Below are 18,416 nucleotides of genomic sequence, written 5' to 3'. Positions count from 1 at the left end.
TGGCATTAAACTGAATAAGCTGTGCACCCATTGGTTCTGAGTTTAAGAAAGGAAAGACACCTGGATTGTACCCCCAGAATGAACCTCCTCCCATCCTAGGAGTAACTTGGAAAATAGTGTGGGCCTTAGTGCACCCACTGCTGGACCAGGGTAAGTTCCTAAGCTCCAGAGGTACTGTAGTTTGTGGCACTGTATGCAAAAATCTGAGAGATTTTCCTTGGTCCCTGCTTGGGCAGCCACTCAGAGTGACAACAAGGCTCTCTGCAATGATAGCCTTGTATGTTACACAGTTCACAGTAACAGAACCTACTCTGCCCCTGTACAACGTACTACTACCACTACCCCCAAGCCATACTGCATACTGGACTACAATATGTACATGGGAGGGGTTGATCTTTCAGATCAAGTGCTAAAGCTTTACAGTGCCATGTGGAAAAATAAGGTGGGGTACGAAAAACTGTCTGTGCACATTGTACAGATGGCACCGTATAACGTTTAACATGTTAATTCAATCTGCAGGCCAGCAAAACCAGGAAAGGGAGGGCCTAAGTACCTCTGGAAGTGATGGTGCCCATACTGTACCAGACCAACTTGTCCCTTGTGAAGTCCCCACAACAGCAAGGAAGGGAATGAACCAAAAAAGATGCAGAATGTGTTCCAAAAGGGGGATGCTAAAGGATACCATTAACCTGCCCCGGAAAACCTGGCCTAAGGATTGCTTCAAAGAGTATCACTCATCCATGGATTATTACTTTTATACTGTATGTACCGTGTAATTTTGCTACCTAATTACACTCTGATGTAGTCTACACATCTTAAATAGTTACTTATTTACTTTTCACCCTTCACTACTACATTTCACGGAAAATACCCATTGGATCAAAATGCTCACTACTAAAATCCTCAAAAATCTTTGAGCGGTATAGTTTCCAAAATCTGGTCATCTCTTAAGGGTTTACACTGAAGGGGTACCTCAGTGTCTCTTCAAATGCAACATAGTGCCCGAAAACTATTCCAGGGGAATCTGCCCTCCAATACCCAAATGATGCTCCTTCCCTTCTGAGCCCTGCATTGTGCATTTGCAGCAGTTTACAACCACATATGAGGTGTTTCCATTTTCAGGAGAATTTATGGGATGTTTTTTTCTATTATCACCTGTGAAAATGATAAATTGGGACTAAAGCAACATTTTATTATGATATTATTAAATTATATTTTTTATTTTCATGCCCAAGTGGTTTTATATTCATGAAATGCCTGTTTGGTCAAAGCACTCTATATACCTCTCAAAAAATTCCTTGAGAGGTGTAGTTTTGAAAATGGGATCACTTTTTGAGGGTTTCCACTGTAGGGGCACTTTAGAGTTTTCAAATGCTACATGGCGCCCAAAAACCATTCCAGCGAAACCTGCCCTCATAAAGCTATATGGTACTCTTTCCTTTCTGAACCCTGTGGTGTACCCATACAGTAGTAGGGATGGAGGTAAAAAAACAATCATTATTTTCTGGGTGAATACAATACTGATAATACCAATTTTTTTTTTTGTTTTACTACTTTTGCACAGTTTTTTGTTAACTGTCACCACATTCCAAGACTCATGCCATTTTTATTTTTGCAGGACAGGTTGTAATTTTCAATACAATACTTTTGGGGCTACATACAGTATGACTTTTTGATTGCTTCCTTCCCTGTTTTGGAAGGCAGGTAAACAAAATACAAAAATTTTGGCATTATCTGTATATATATATATATATATATATATTTATATATATAGAGAGAGAGAGAGAGAGAGAGAGAGAGAGAGCAGAAAAAGTAAGGCAGCACTTCGGTCTTCTGGTGAATAGGTGAATACTTTATTACACCCAACACCTATTCACCAGAAGACCGGAGTGCTGCCTTACTTTTTCTGCTCTACATTCATTGTTCCATGTCCTAGGAACAGTTGGGGATTTGCACCTGGCATCAAAGGAGTGCTGCTGTTTATTTTTTATTTTTTTCTATTTATAAACATATACAGTATATATATTTTTTTGTTTTACTACTAAAGTGTTTTTTTATCTACTGTATTTGCTTTCTATCTCTCCATGACTTTCTTATTTTTCCATCAACAGCTGCACAAAAGCTTGTTTTTCTCATTGTTAACATTTTGGCACTTATATATGACTTTTTAATTGCTTTTTATTCCATTTTTTGGAGGCTGGCAAAATACTAAATTTCTGGCATCATTTTTTGAAGGTTTTTTTTATTTGATGTTTGCCTTGTGGGATATATAACACAATTTTATACTTCAGGTCATTATGGATGCAGCAATGACAATTATATGTAGTCTTTAATGGCTATATTTTTTTTTCTTTCCTGTCATTTTCCGATCTTTAGTGTAAGGCTACTTTCACACTAGCGTTAATATTTTCCAGTATTGAGATCCGTCATAGGGTCTCAATACCGGAAAAAACGATTCCGTTTTGTCCCCATTCATTGTCAATGGGGACAAAACATAACTGAACAGAACGGAAGGCTCCAAAATGCATTCCGTTCCATTCTCATACCGGAGAGCAAACTGCAGCGTTCTGCGGTTTGCTTTCCGTTCTGGGATGCGGAGCAAGACGGATCCGTCATTACCCACAATGCAAGCCAAAGGGGACGTTTTCTTTAACACAATCTGACACAATAGAAAATGGATCTGTCCCCCATTGACTTTCAATGGAGTTCATGACGGATCCGTCTTGGGTATGTTAAAGATAATACAACCGGAGCCGTTCATAACGGATGCAGATGGTTGTATTATCAGTAACGGAAGCGTTTTTGCTGAGCTCTACCGGATCCAGAAAAAACGCTAGTGTGAAAGTAGCCTAAAACATGCAGCTCACTTCTCAAGTGATACCTGTTACATGCTACTGTACTACTTGATAACAATTCTTACTAGAGTGGAATATCTAATATACTGATATGCAACCCAAATATTTTTTTGCTCACTGATTGTTGCCATAAACAGTTTTCAATTAGCTTCAGAAAACAAACCATTAGTTTTATTTTCTTAAAAATGTATCAGTTCTTAAAATATGATAAAATGATATAAGCCGTTGGTGTCAAATAAAATCCTGTGTTAAGTCTTGCCCTCAAAATTAACCCCCTTTTACCTCTGTAAATTTTGCAGGCATTTTTTGGGGGGGAAAGGTAGCAACAACTCTATCCCCAGTGTGACAGTACTATTGACAATGGTACCTAAAGCGCTGAATGCCCAGGATCTGAGTTTTCTCTAGGGTGTCTGTCCTTAGACATCTGGGCACCCACTCCACCTAGGTGTAGAATAGCTGTGCATGTAAAGTATAAAATTATCCTCAAAGGTTGACATTAGCTGTAATCAAAGTATTGTACTTTTGTTTTTATGAAAGGCTTGTATACATTTATATTGTTTTTGAAAATGTACAGTATATGTATTTATGTTAACATATAAACTATATATAAAAAGGGAACCAGACAATATGGCTGCTTTGGTGCCCTTGGTGAGATAAGGCTAGAACTTGTTTTTCTCATCCACTTTACATTGGGCAGCTAGTATCTGTGCAGGAATGCCCTTTATTATTATTATTATTTTTTTTTTTTTACTTTATTTTTATTATAGAAAGTCATATAAAATATTACCAATACAACAGTGAATGTAATATAATAATACTAGAATTAGTACATAGACCAATATAAATCACTTCAGTATATATACATAACTGTGTAGTATAACAATCTTAGATATCCTTATACCTCCCCCCCCCCCCCATTGGCTGTCGTTCCCCTCAATTCATTCAAATGCAACAAGTAATAAATAATATCCGTATATATCTACGTGGCTCTGTGTGCAACTCTCCGATACTTTCCGATATCCTCATAGATTTTAATTTGCCGGAGGTATAGATCCCACTCCCTTACAGAAGGCTGGGAGACAGAGCACCAGTACTTAACCAGTATAGCTTTTGCTACCATCAATCCTTTCATCCAGATCTGTCTAACCCGGGGAGAAACTTCCGTTTCTGAACCGTAGTCTCCAAAAATCACTATCAAGATCCCCGGGTTATAGTTTACCAAGGATTCCTTTTGTAGGGCAGAGAAAACCTCATCCCAATATTTTCTTATTTTACTACAGCTCCATAACATGTGGACAAAGTTCGCATTAACATATCCACATTTAGGGCAGCAACAGTCCCGGTCCCTATTTTGTGGAAATTTGGACCCTAGGCGTGTAGTACAGTCTATGAAGAATCTTAAATTGAATTAATCTATGCGCGCTAGAAACTGACGCCCTTCTCACGTTCCTATAGATAGTAGGCCACTGTAAAGGAGAGCAATTCAGCTCTTGCTCCCATTTACTTGGGCTTTTAAAAGGTGTAACCGTTACCAGTGCCATTCGAAGTTTAGCGTATAATCTAGACATTTTCACCTTCTCATACTTCTGGGCGTCACAGTAGTCAAAAAATATATTCTCCCGTGGAAAAATACAACCCCTATTCTTAGAGGCTTCAAAAACATGTTTCAGACGTGCATACATAAATATCTCTAGTGGAGAGCTATTATTAAAGCCAAATTCCTGAAGTGTTTTAAAACGACCCAAATGGAAAAGGTGAGACACCATACAGATGCCTTCTCGTGACCAATATCCAAAATCTGTAATCTTGAAGAATTCCTCCAACGCCCCATTCCTCCACAAAGGGGTGAAAGCAAACGGACCGGGGACTTTAAGGATCTCCTTCAGCCTGTTCCACACCCTCTGTAGTGAGAAAGGGACCAGTAAAGACTTCCTCATTCCCATAGATCCAGATTCCAGATATGAAAAAATATTCTCAATCGGAGTGTCAATTACTCTATTCAAATACCGTGACAGTAAACTCTCTTTCCGATAACAACATCGCTGAATCTGTGCGCAAAAATAATAACCCTGAAAAAAAGGTAGTGACAACCCACCATCTGCCTCCAATAGCCATAAATATCTCTGCTTAATACGCACCCTCTTCCTTCCCCAAATTAGATCATTGATCAATGTCTCCAATCTATGGAAAAAAATATCATCAATCCAAATGGGGCAGGCGCACACCGGAAATAAAACTATAGGCAGAATAATCATCTTGATCAATGCAATTCGATCTATCTGTGCCAATGTCAGTTTTTCGCCAGGCGCCAACTTTGGTCCTAACTTTATTCAGCACTGGGGCCAGATTGAGCTCATAAAACCTATCTATAGGGACCCCAATCTTAACCCCCAAATAGTCCAAAGAATCATTAGGGGCCAAGACGCGGACTCGACTCCCCACATCCACCGCTTTCCGATTCAACGGAAGGAGCGATGACTTTGTCCAGTTGATCAAATAGCCTGAAAGTTTACCATATTCTTCAATTAACTGTATGACCAACGGAAGGATTTTCCACCCCTGATCCAGAAATAGAATCACATCATCTGCATACAGGCTTATTTTGTCGCTAACACCAGCCACCCCAAAGCCTGCGATACGATTCTCCAAACGTATCCGACAAGCCAACGGTTCGATAAAAAAGAGCGAAGAGGAGAGGAGACAGGGGGCATCCCTGTCTCATCCCCCTCCGCATCGTAACCGGGGAAGATCTTATGCCATTGATGTTAATATATGCAACAGGCTGTTCGTATAACATTTGGGTCATCTCCAAAAATACATTCCCAAGGCCAAAACATGACATCGTAGCCCAGAGAAATGGCCACTCCATCCTATCAAACGCTTTTGCGGCGTCCAATGACAGGACGGAGTGGTCAACACTGCCCCCAACCGACAGATTCAAAAAGACCCTATAAATACTATTGTGTATTTGCCGACCCGGAATAAAGCCTGTCTGGTCAGGGTGGACCAGACCAGCTATAACTCTCTTCAAACGGTTAGCCAGAATTTTTGCGAAGATCTTATAGTCCGTATTCAAAAGCGATATGGGTCTATATGAACCCACATCGCATGGATCCTTCTCCTTTTTCAGAACCAAAGTAATTACTGCCTCTCTAAATGATGGAGGTAAAGATCCAAGTGCACAAGACTCCTTAAAAACTTGGAGAAGAATCGGCAAGAGGGACTTGGCATGGTACCTATAAATTTCAAACGGCAGCCCGTCTGGGCCAGGGGCAGAACTATACTTTAGGAGTGGTAGGGTCATTTGAAGTTCCTCCAAGAGAATGGGGGAGTCCAACATCTCTCTATCTTGAGTAGTTAACTGAGGGAGCACCAATTGTTGTAGGTATTGATCCATCTCAGTACAGCTAGCTATAGACTCAGATTTATAAAGGGTAGAATAGTATTTCCTAAACTCCTCTCTAACCTCCTCTGCGGATCTCACCCCAATTCCCTGTGGGTTCCTAATTTCTTTTATAGTGGAATCCTCTCTCTGATTGGCCACCAAACGAGCCAAAAACCTACCCGTTTTACCGGATTCGCAAAAACGATTCTGGCCTTGAAATAGAAGCTTGTGTTGTGCTTTTTTATACAATAGTGTCTTAAGTTGCAAATTAGCCTCCTTTAATTGACCAATGAGTTGTTCCTCATGACAGTCAATCAATGTGGCAAGCAAACTCCCAAACCGAATCCGTCAGTTATTTTTCCCTACGTCGTAATACCATTCTAAATCTGTGAATTTTGGCAAAATAAAGGCCCCTAATATGGGCTTTAAGCGCATCCCACACATAGTGGATATGAGTCGAGCCCACGTTAAGGCCCCAAAATTCCTGTATGTCCTGATCTACCCGGGATTGCTCCCCTATCACCTCAAACCAATGGGAATTCAATTTAAAGACTCTTCCTGTATTTGGAGCCTCCACAAACGTAATCAGAACTGGGGAATGATCAGATATTCCATGGGGCTCATACCTCATTCTCAGGACACGGCCACACAGATCTCGACTTGCAAAAGCCAAATCAATACGGGACATAGACCCAAGTGAATGGCTAAAACATGAAAAGATTTTTTTTTTTCCGTAGAGGTAGCGCCAGATATCCACCAGCGCCAACTCCTCACACACAGCAGTCAAGGGGGACCCACTGTGCCCGCGTCCAGCAAACGAAGAGAACCGATCCAGTTCAGGGTCAAGTACCGCATTAAAATCACCTGCCACCAGCAACACGCATTGATTTTTAGAAGATATATAGTGAGCTAAATGGGAGATAACAGTTGGTTTAAATGGAGGGGGGATATAAATAAAAGCCAATATCGTCTCCTGACCTTTCCAATACCCATGTAGGAATACATATCTCCCTTCTTTATCAATAACGCTATCTAACGGTTGGAACTCCATACCTCTATGAATATAAACACTAACACCTCTTGCATAAGAGGAAAAACAAGAATGATATTCCAGAGCGGCCCATTTCCTTTTCAGTGTATATATCCTATCTACTGTTGCGTGGGTCTCTAATAATGCCACAATAGCAGGACGATGACGGATCACAAGGTCAAATACAACCGCCCTTTTCACTCTGTCTCCCAAGCCTCTTACATTCCAACATAAAATATTACATGGCATATCTTATAAGCAAAGGAATCCCCAGTTTCATCAAGGAGGCACGCACAGCCACGACAAAGAGAACGACAGCCAATCACTCCCTTAACCCCACCCCCAAAACCCCAACACCCCCCAACATGGTTGACAGGGCATAGTACAATACCCATCAACCTCTCACCTTCCACCCAACCGCCCCCCCCCCCGCCACCTCCCCTCATTAACCTCCCCCCTCACCTCCTCCTCATTTTATTTCATAGACCTTTAGAGTCCAACCATTGCGCCGCCTCGACATGTGTGGGGAAAAAACAAACAGAGTCATTATGTACCACTCTTAATTTAGCCGGGTATACCATTGAGTACTTAATTTTAGCTGAAATCAGCCTTTTTTTAATCTCGAAGAAGGTTCTTCTTTTGTTTTGGGTCTCTCGAGAGAAGTCCGGAAATATTAATATCAGGTTACCATCAAAATATATTTCCGATACTTCTCTTTTGCGTCTAAGAACCCAGTCCCGGTCTTTTGAACATACAAACTTTGCTAGAAATGCCCTAGGAGGAGCGCCAGGAGGTGGTTTTTTAAAGGGGATTCTATGGGCCCTTTCCACACAAAAGGATGATACATCATAGTCTGGCCCCAAACTCTCTATCAGCCATTTCTGAATAAATTTTGACGGATCATCCTGTTCCACTCCTTCTGGAAATCCTACCAATCGAAGATTATACCTACGGGATCTATCCTCCAACTCAGTCACTTTCCTTCTTAACCAAGAACGATCTTCATCTACTTCTGCCAGTCTATTCTTTAACACCTCATTCTCTACGGTGACAGATTTAACTGTGATCTCCAATTCCTTAACTTTTACTCTTAACTTCATCACCTCATCTCTTATTATAGTAACATCCCCTTGTACTACCGCGAGAGAGGAAGTCAATTCTGCAACCGAGGTACTAGTAGCGTTTACCACTCCCAGTATATCCTGTAATTTATTATTTATGCTCTCAAAGCCTTCACTATGAGAGGGACCAGGTTTAGATAAGGCCTGCTCCAACCGGTCCGAATTGTCAGAAACTAACTCGGTCTGGGGGCCAGATCTCAATACCACCCCTCTAGATTTGGGTGGTGGTGACTTCAGAAATTTATCTAGCCGAGCCTGTGGGCTCCCCCCTGAACCACCTTTTGGGGATGTCAAACCACCAGATTTACGGTATTTTGGCGGCATTTTTATGGAGAGCAGTATATTGCAACTACCTACAAAAACCCCCACTCGGCAGTATCTCGTGTATATAGAACACCACTTCTCTATAAATTTGGAAAAACCCTATATCAGGAGGGTGCAATTAAGTACATAGAAGGCAAATAAACAGAGGATACAGACGGCACTAATAATAATGAAGACTGAGTCCATATATAAACCACAGGGACCCGTCTTAGCTGCGAGCAAGTGGTTACATAGGCCCCCACAAAAAGAAATCAAGTATAGATATCCACCGCTATATCGCAACCATACAGCTATGGATTTCACAGAAAAGGAATCAGCCCCTTAACACATCGCCAAGGATGAAGTTCATATATCCCCTAGACAAGATTAATGTCTCTAGTTCCGCAGACAATATTGGAGTGTCCAGAGAATTTGTCCAGATATTTTCCAATTACAGGTCCATCCATGGGAGAGAAGGGAAAAGACAGGTCTATAGGGGATCTTTCATTCCTTATGTAGTCCTCTATACCTTTTGGGAAAAAGGGGGGGGGGTTGATTAATTCACCAAACAGCGGAACACCGCAGCCGTCGCAGGGAATAAACCCAGGGCTCACGGCGGGCCCTTTATTATTGTTAAATGTATTAGTGTGATAACTGGTGATAAATATCATGCCCCAAAATATGGCAATTTAAAGGGACTGTCTTAACTGAAAAATTAAAGGCAGAAAAATGTCTACAAAAAATATCACTGTTCACCTCTGGGAAGTCAGGGTGTTTCAGCTCTACGGTACCTGTTCCCATACTGTAGTTTTTGGTCTCTGCCAGACTGGAAATGATAACATCCCATTCTTGTTCATATAGTTGCTGCAGTCACGTGTACTAGAATGGTGTGTTACTACTGCACTTGTGACAGCTGAGGCCAATGTAAGTCATAGAAATATTTTCTGATTGCAAATTTTTTTATTCTACTTTCTGAACATGATTATGGGGGCTGCCACCTTGCCTGAGCTGTTCTTTACAGCATTTATAAACCATTAAGAAAATTGCTTTATGGGAGCCCCATGGTCCATAGACACAATGGACAGAAGCTGGCCTTATTGACTTCTATGGGAGAGTTTTCTAGGCATGCTCTGTGACCTGAGCAGAGGTCATTGTACAGGCAATGAGTAGATAAGCTTGGACAATCGCCTATTGTGAATAGAGGATTCGGTATACAGAGGTGCTATCTGTCATTCTAAACTTACCTGTAATGACAAGGAGATAACTGTAGTAAAGTGATCTGTACAGACCAAGAAGTGGTGCCTATTATTAGACATAGTGCCTAGTGTTAAAACTGCAGGATTTTATGGTTTTTGTTTAAATAAAAATATTGACATGGAAAATTAAAAATTATATCATTAAAAATTCTTTAAAAATGTGATTGAAATAATAGGTCATTTTCTGGTGACACATTACCTTTAAGGCAACAATGTTTGAGCTTGGAGTCTATTTTGTGATGTACGATGAATAACAAAATTATTTGTCCAAGGTGTTGTCCTGTAGCAGGACAAACACATTTCTGTTTGACATTTAATTTGCTTAAGTCATATAAATTGCTTTTTCAAAAAATTATAACAAGAGTAAAGTTTCAGGAAGTTATCCTATGACTATTAAAGACAAATAGAAGATAGATATGCTGGTAATAGCTGAAGTGGCAGTAAGTTCTTCATAATATTCCTCAAGTATTGGTCAGACAAACACACTGACTCACATTTATCTGGTACACAGTGTATTTCACTCCTGTTCATTTAGTTAGCATGGGATACTGCCCTAAGGATCTATGGATCTATATAATAGATGTCAGGCGCCAGGAGCAGGATTAATCATCTAATTTGGAATTGCCCAATTAGGATGTTACTGGACAGAAGTTTTAGATCTTGTGTATACCTTGGGTAGTGTCAGAGAAATACTTGTACAGGAAAATTATCGCTTAGCTATTCTCCGTTATTTTATTTGGTCAGCAAGCTAACTGCACTATTGGGAATCCCAGTCAACACCTTCTCTGGTAGAATATATTGGTAAAGTAAACCTACACCACCGTCTAGAAAAATTTGTATATTTGAAACTTAATTGTCTACATAGATTCAATAAAATATGGGGTCTATGGTTAAAATCACAAGCCTTGCCCCCCTAATCATAGTAGCAGAATGATTTCCTGAACTTCCACGGGTCTTGTGTCAAGAACTCACCTAGCGATGCTCCCGTGAAGTCCCCTCACTCCTTGGTGGCACTGCCGGCATTGTTCTGATGCTATGGCAGCAAACTCCACTGACAGGGAGCAGAGGCATTGGACCAATCAATTGTCACAGGCTTTCTGCTAGAGGGAAATTTAAACAGGCCAACAGGTGCATAAGATTGGTTTTCTAAGCCTTACTACTGTGTATTGTATTCCAGTTGGATACCTGGTTCTCTGACTTTTGGATTGTCTTTGATCTTGCTCCTGATTGCCATTTATTTCCTGACGTGATCTCTTGGCCTTGACCCCAACTGGTATTTGACTCTGTTTGTATCTTGTCTTGTTTGTGACATATCTTTCTGGTTTGGACTCTGGCCTGATTTTGGACCTTAATTTTGGATTCTGATCTAGTCCTGGTTTTGCCTGTCTGTCATTACATTTATTATTTTCTCCATTTGTATTTTCCCTGATCGGGCCAAGCACCCAGTCAGGAAGGGACTCTCATCCAGTTGTGGGCCGTCGCCTTACGACGGATCTTGCAAGTACGTAGAGACAGAACCACGAGTGAGTTCAGGGTTTCCCTACCATGACATCTTGAATGTGAGAATGAATGGAGATATATGATTATTTTTCTTAATCCAATTATACTGTATATGTATATCCCAGTGAAGCGCTGGTTATGAAAATGTTATGTAAACTCTCTTGACATGTGCAATACACTATAATACTGTATATTGCTGCTACTGTATGTAAAATGAGGAGTGTGGGGTGAGGAGGGGGAGATTTGTTTGATATGTCATTATTGACTGACAAAAAAAAATTCAGGAATTGTGCCCTAGAAACTACAAGTTACAATTTTATAGTATAGTGCTAAACATGCGAAGTTCAATAAAGTGGTTGTGCCATAAGCTGCTTTTCACTCTAAAGTTTATTTTCATAGAGTACTCTAGCTCCTATTCCTCCTTGGATTGTTTTGATTGTTTTTCTTTTTCATATTTTTCTCAAATTTGCCTCATTTGCAGTTTTCTTTTATCCCCTGCTTGAATTCTACTTTGTGGTTGGTCATGTGTCTGCTGTCCCATCATGCCTTAGGGCAGTTAGATGTGTCTTGACATGAGCAGAATATGTGATGCTAACCAGTTCATTTTTAACTCCACATATTCCAAATTCCCTGTGTAACTGGATTTATAACAGACATAACTTGTGGGAATATTCATCATTTGCTATCTATCTATTGTCACGAACCAGCGGGTGTGAACCCACTGTGCCACATGTCCTACCTCCTTTAAGGGTGTTGTCTAAGGAAACCCCTCGATCTTCACAGTACCCTTGATGGTGGGGATAGACTTTCCCGAGGGGAACACCAGGTCGCTACCTCTTGAGGAGGATTGGCACACAAGGCAGCCAGGCGGACCAGGTGGTACCTGAGCGAAGTACCAGAGGTACAGGCGTTGTCAGAAGGCTGAGTAGTAACCAGGAGCAACAGTGCAGGACCGAAGAATGAGGCAGAGGCAAAGTCAAACAGGCAACAGGTCAGGGCAGGTGGCACAGGTACAGATCAGAAAATCCAGGTAGGCAGGGATCAAACAGGTAGCAGAGTTCAGGAATACAAGTACGAGTCAGGAACACAAGCAGATATCAGGAACCTTAACAGGACACAAGGACATTGACACTGAGGCATCTGGGAAGGGGGCTGAGCCACTTATATATGTGCAGGAGCGCTAGGATTGGTCAGCGAGGTCACGTGATCCAACCCATAAAGCACAGGAAGTGACGTGTGCTGGCCCCTAAGGAAATTCTGCAGGAAACAAGCAGCAAGCATGCTTTGGCCAGGGCTGGAAGGAAACACTGGCAGCGGATCACCACTAAACACAGCGCCTGGGACAGCGGCGGTAATCAGGGGGACAGCGGCGCACGGATATCAAACCTCCAAAAAGAGAAAAATTCCACGGAACTTCCAAGAAGTAAATTAAATAAAATGTGTTTGGTGATTAAAACACATTTTATTTAATTTACTCCTTGGAAGTGCCGTGGAATTTTTCTTTTTTTATCTGTCTATATTATCTATCTATCTATCTATCTATCTATCTATCTACCTATGTGTCAGTCCATCCATCATTCTTCTATAACTATGGCACAACCTTAAAGAGGACCTGTCACCACAAAGTGCAATGCAATCTGAAAGCACTATGTTATAGAGCAGGAGGAGCTGAGCTGATTGATATACTGGTGAAACTCAAAAAATTAGAATATCGTGCAAAGTTTATTTATTTCAGTAATGCAACTTAAAAGGTGAAACTAATATATAAGATAGACTCATTACATGCAAAGCGAGATATTTCAAGCCTTTATTTGTTATAATTTGGATGATTATGGCTTACAGTTAATGAGAACCCCAAAGTCACAATCTCAGGTACCCTTTGCTCAGGGGGTATGGATTAATTAGCTGACTAGATTGTGACAGTTTGAGCCTAGAATATTGAACCTTTTCACAATATTCTAATTTTAAGCTGCATTAATGCAACTTCTTTTATGTTGAATTATTGAAATAAATGAACTTTTGCATGATATTCAAATTTTTCGCGTTTCACCTGTATATGCTTTTATTAAAAAAAACTTATGAAACCTGTAATTTATACATTTATATCTTTGCTTTTTCCAATTTCTATGAACAGCTATCGGTAAAGTAGGGAGGGGTTATCAGTAACTGACATCTATCTCTCTATGCACACTTGTACACACAATGCTATCAATCACTAATAACTGACAATCATGTTAGGGAAGATGACAGGTCCTGTTCAAAGAGGTTGACCACTTTAGGCAATGCTTCTTAGTAGTGATGAGCAAAGTTTAGAAAAATTTGATTTGGCTGCTTCGCCAAATTTCACTAAGAAATTTGCTTCACGATGAATTACTTCATCACGAAGCGCAACAACAGGGAACAGCAATTGCTCCGCCCCTATCATTGTACCCCTTAGATGCCGCGTTAATGGCTGTTTGCGGCATCTGAGAATAATAGTGAAGGCTTTCAAGGGTTAATCTGTTGGAAAAAAAAAACACCTTATCTATTTCAGTGCGAAGAGGCCGCCATGGCCATCTTGATTGAAGATCCTGCATGAACAACATGGTGAAGTCATACATCACTGCACACAAGATTTTGTGCGGGATCTTCAATCAAGATGGTCATGACAGCCTCTTCTCACTCAAATGCATGAGGTGTGATCAATGGACATAATAGAGCATGCTTTCATGCTAAAACCACGGACACATGGACTGTGGTAAAACACAGATGTTTGAATACAAATGAATGAATTGATATAAATGAAAGGGTATGTAAGACCTTGGAGAACATGAACATCACACGTATGTACATGGAATACTGACGTGTGAATGAGGCTTTATAATCTGTAGCATGGTTTGACAGTACAAATCCACTATGTCTACACTACCACCACAGGAGAAATGAAGCTCTACACAATAACCATTGAAATCAATGGGTTTTCAATGCAATACATGGGTGTTCTGAAACCTCTAAAACAAGAGATGCTATTTTTAGCTGCTCTCCATTCTGGCTAATAATTGGATCCATAAGTTGCATATTAAAAGTAGGAGTAGCATTCCCCTTGTGAGTCACAATAACAAAAAAGCTTAATTATGACTGTGTGAGTCTTAGTTAATCACCACTGGAAGAAGATGATTAGACTCTTCCTTAGCATTTTTCCACTTGTTCCAGTCAAGCATTCAAGTGAGCTACTCTTATTTTTGGCCAAGTAGCACTTACTCATAGATCTTCCTCCACTGACTTCCTATGTTTATTTTCTGATAATTACTTTATTTTCATCATATGCTTCCTTCAAATTTGAGCAGAAGTGCTTGACCTAAACTGAATGTTGTGATCACTCGGGAAAAAATAAACGAACCAGCACCTCCACAATAAGTGAATATAAGAACGCAGGTGCACGCTACCTTGGCTAAAACACACTTGGATACGTAGAACTACAGGTAACAGCACTCTGCTAGTCAATTGCGCAAAGATATAAGCAAACACTCAAAGAATAAATGCTTGGGGGTCATACTTACTGCAAATGCAGCTAGAAGCTTTTTGCGAATATAATTGATCAAAAATATTTCGGGCCCATCTACCGGTCGTCAAGGTCGCTTCTAATCAGATGGGTCCTACTCTGACATGCCTCTCCTGGGCTTACAGCCTACAATCTGGGCAAAGTAGTACCAAGCTGCATCCTACACATGCCTCTCCCAGGTTGTGAGCCTGCAGTATGGGCTGGGTAGAATACAGCTGTACAAGCTATCTAATTAAAAGCACACGGTAAATGGGCTGGTGGTGCACGGTTCAATCTCACCACCAGGGGGAGCCACTCCCCTAGTGGCAGTGACAATGGGGAAAAAATAAACGAACCAGCACCTCCACAATAAGTGAATATAAGAACGCAGGTGCACGCTACCTTGGCTAAAACACACTTGGATACGTAGAACTACAGGTAACAGCACTCTGCTAGTCAATTGCGCAAAGATATAAGCAAACACTCAAAGAATAAATGCTTGGGGGTCATACTTACTGCAAATGCAGCTAGAAGCTTTTTGCGAATATAATTGATCAAAAATATTTCGGGCCCATCTACCGGTCGTCAAGGTCGCTTCTAATCAGATGGTTCCTACTCTGACATGCCTCTCCTGGGCTTACAGCCTACAATCTGGGCAAAGTAGTACCAAGCTGCATCCTACACATGCCTCTCCCAGGTTGTGAGCCTGCAGTATGGGCTGGGTAGAATACAGCTGTACAAGCTATCTAATTAAAAGCACATGGTAAATGGGCTGGTGGTGCACGGTTCAATCTCACCACCAGGGGGAGCCACTCCCCTAGTGGCAGTGACAATGGGGAAAAAATAAACGAACCAGCACCTCCACAATAAGTGAATATAAGAACGCAGGTGCACGCTACCTTGGCTAAAACACACTTGGATACGTAGAACTACAGGTAACAGCACTCTGCTAGTCAATTGCGCAAAGATATAAGCAAACACTCAAAGAATAAATGCTTGGGGGTCATACTTACTGCAAATGCAGCTAGAAGCTTTTTGCGAATATAATTGATCAAAAATATTTCGGGCCCATCTACCGGTCGTCAAGGTCGCTTCTAATCAGATGGGTCCTACTCTGACATGCCTCTCCTGGGCTTACAGCCTACAATCTGGGCAAAGTAGTACCAAGCTGCATCCTACACATGCCTCTCCCAGGTTGTGAGCCTGCAGTATGGGCTGGGTAGAATACAGCTGTACAAGCTATCTAATTAAAAGCACATGGTAAATGGGCTGGTGGTGCACGGTTCAATCTCACCACCAGGGGGAGCCACTCCCCTAGTGGCAGTGACAATGGGAAAAAAATAAACGAACCAGCACCTCCACAATAAGTGAATATAAGAACGCAGGTGCACGCTACCTTGGCTAAAACACACTTGGATACGTAGAACTACAGGTAACAGCACTCTGCTAGTCAATTGCGCAAAGATATAAGCAAACACTCAAAGAATAAATGCTTGGGGGTCATACTTACTGCAAATGCAGCTAGAAGCTTTTTGCGAATATAATTGATCAAAAATATTTCGGGCCCATCTACCGGTCGTCAAGGTCGCTTCTAATCAGATGGGTCCTACTCTGACATGCCTCTCCTGGGCTTACAGCCTACAATCTGGGCAAAGTAGTACCAAGCTGCATCCTACACATGCCTCTCCCAGGTTGTGAGCCTGCAGTATGGGCTGGGTAGAATACAGCTGTACAAGCTATCTAATTAAAAGCACATGGTAAATGGGCTGGTGGTGCACGGTTCAATCTCACCACCAGGGGGAGCCACTCCCCTAGTGGCAGTGACAATGGGGAAAAAATAAACGAACCAGCACCTCCACAATAAGTGAATATAAGAACGCAGGTGCACGCTACCTTGGCTAAAACACACTTGGATACGTAGAACTACAGGTAACAGCACTCTGCTAGTCAATTGCGCAAAGATATAAGCAAACACTCAAAGAATAAATGCTTGGGGGTCATACTTACTGCAAATGCAGCTAGAAGCTTTTTGCGAATATAATTGATCAAAAATATTTCGGGCCCATCTACCGGTCGTCAAGGTCGCTTCTAATCAGATGGGTCACAACCTGGGAGAGGCATGTGTAGGATGCAGCTTGGTACTACTTTGCCCAGATTGTAGGCTGTAAGCCCAGGAGAGGCATGTCAGAGTAGGACCCATCTGATTAGAAGCGACCTTGACGACCGGTAGATTGGCCCGAAATATTTTTGATCAATTATATTCGCAAAAAGCTTCTAGCTGCATTTGCAGTAAGTATGACCCCCAAGCATTTATTCTTTGAGTGTTTGCTTATATCTTTGCGCAATTGACTAGCAGAGTGCTGTTACCTGTAGTTCTACGTATCCAAGTGTGTTTTAGCCAAGGTAGCGTGCACCTGCGTTCTTATATTCACTTATTGTGGAGGTGCTGGTTCGTTTATTTTTTCCCCATTGTCACTGCCACTAGGGGAGTGGCTCCCCCTGGTGGTGAGATTGAACCGTGCACCACCAGCCCATTTACCATGTGCTTTTAATTAGATAGCTTGTACAGCTGTATTCTACCCAGCCCATACTGCAGGCTCACAACCTGGGAGAGGCATGTGTAGGATGCAGCTTGGTACTACTTTGCCCAGATTGTAGGCTGTAAGCCCAGGAGAGGCATGTCAGAGTAGGACCCATCTGATTAGAAGCGACCTTGACGACCGGTAGATGGGCCCGAAATATTTTTGATCAATTATATTCGCAAAAAGCTTCTAGCTGCATTTGCAGTAAGTATGACCCCCAAGCATTTATTCTTTGAGTGTTTGCTTATATCTTTGCGCAATTGACTAGCAGAGTGCTGTTACCTGTAGTTCTACGTATCCAAGTGTGTTTTAGCCAAGGTAGCGTGCACCTGCGTTCTTATATTCACTTATTGTGGAGGTGCTGGTTTGTTTATTTTTTCCCCATTGTCACTGCCACTAGGGGAGTGGCTCCCCCTGGTGGTGAGATTGAACCGTGCACCACCAGCCCATTTACCATGTGCTTTTAATTAGATAGCTTGTACAGCTGTATTCTACCCAGCCCATACTGCAGGCTCACAACCTGGGAGAGGCATGTGTAGGATGCAGCTTGGTACTACTTTGCCCAGATTGTAGGCTGTAAGCCCAGGAGAGGCATGTCAGAGTAGGACCCATCTGATTAGAAGCGACCTTGACGACCGGTAGATGGGCCCGAAATATTTTTGATCAATTATATTCGCAAAAAGCTTCTAGCTGCATTTGCAGTAAGTATGACCCCCAAGCATTTATTCTTTGAGTGTTTGCTTATATCTTTGCGCAATTGACTAGCAGAGTGCTGTTACCTGTAGTTCTACGTATCCAAGTGTGTTTTAGCCAAGGTAGCGTGCACCTGCGTTCTTATATTTACTTATTGTGGAGGTGCTGGTT

General features: G+C 41.6%; 1 protein-coding gene and 1 long non-coding RNA gene across 2 annotated transcripts in view; one reads left to right on the top strand and one right to left on the bottom strand.

The window, feature by feature from the left end:
- NPY1R (neuropeptide Y receptor Y1) overlaps positions 1-18,416 on the top strand; it is a 120,375-nt gene that overhangs the window by 88,185 nt on the left and 13,774 nt on the right. The window lies entirely within an intron of this gene.
- LOC120991747 lies at positions 1,880-11,403 on the bottom strand. The gene is made up of 3 exons (XR_005776793.1): positions 11,393-11,403; positions 2,154-2,163; positions 1,880-1,973 (listed from the first exon to the last, which is right to left on the bottom strand). It is a non-coding gene; the product is annotated as an uncharacterized LOC120991747 (long non-coding RNA).

Source organism: Bufo bufo, chromosome 2 (genome assembly GCF_905171765.1).
Source record: "Bufo bufo chromosome 2, aBufBuf1.1, whole genome shotgun sequence".
In the NCBI taxonomy this organism is placed as follows: Eukaryota; Metazoa; Chordata; class Amphibia; order Anura; family Bufonidae; genus Bufo; species Bufo bufo.
This window is presented reverse-complemented; position numbering and strand designations above follow the sequence as displayed.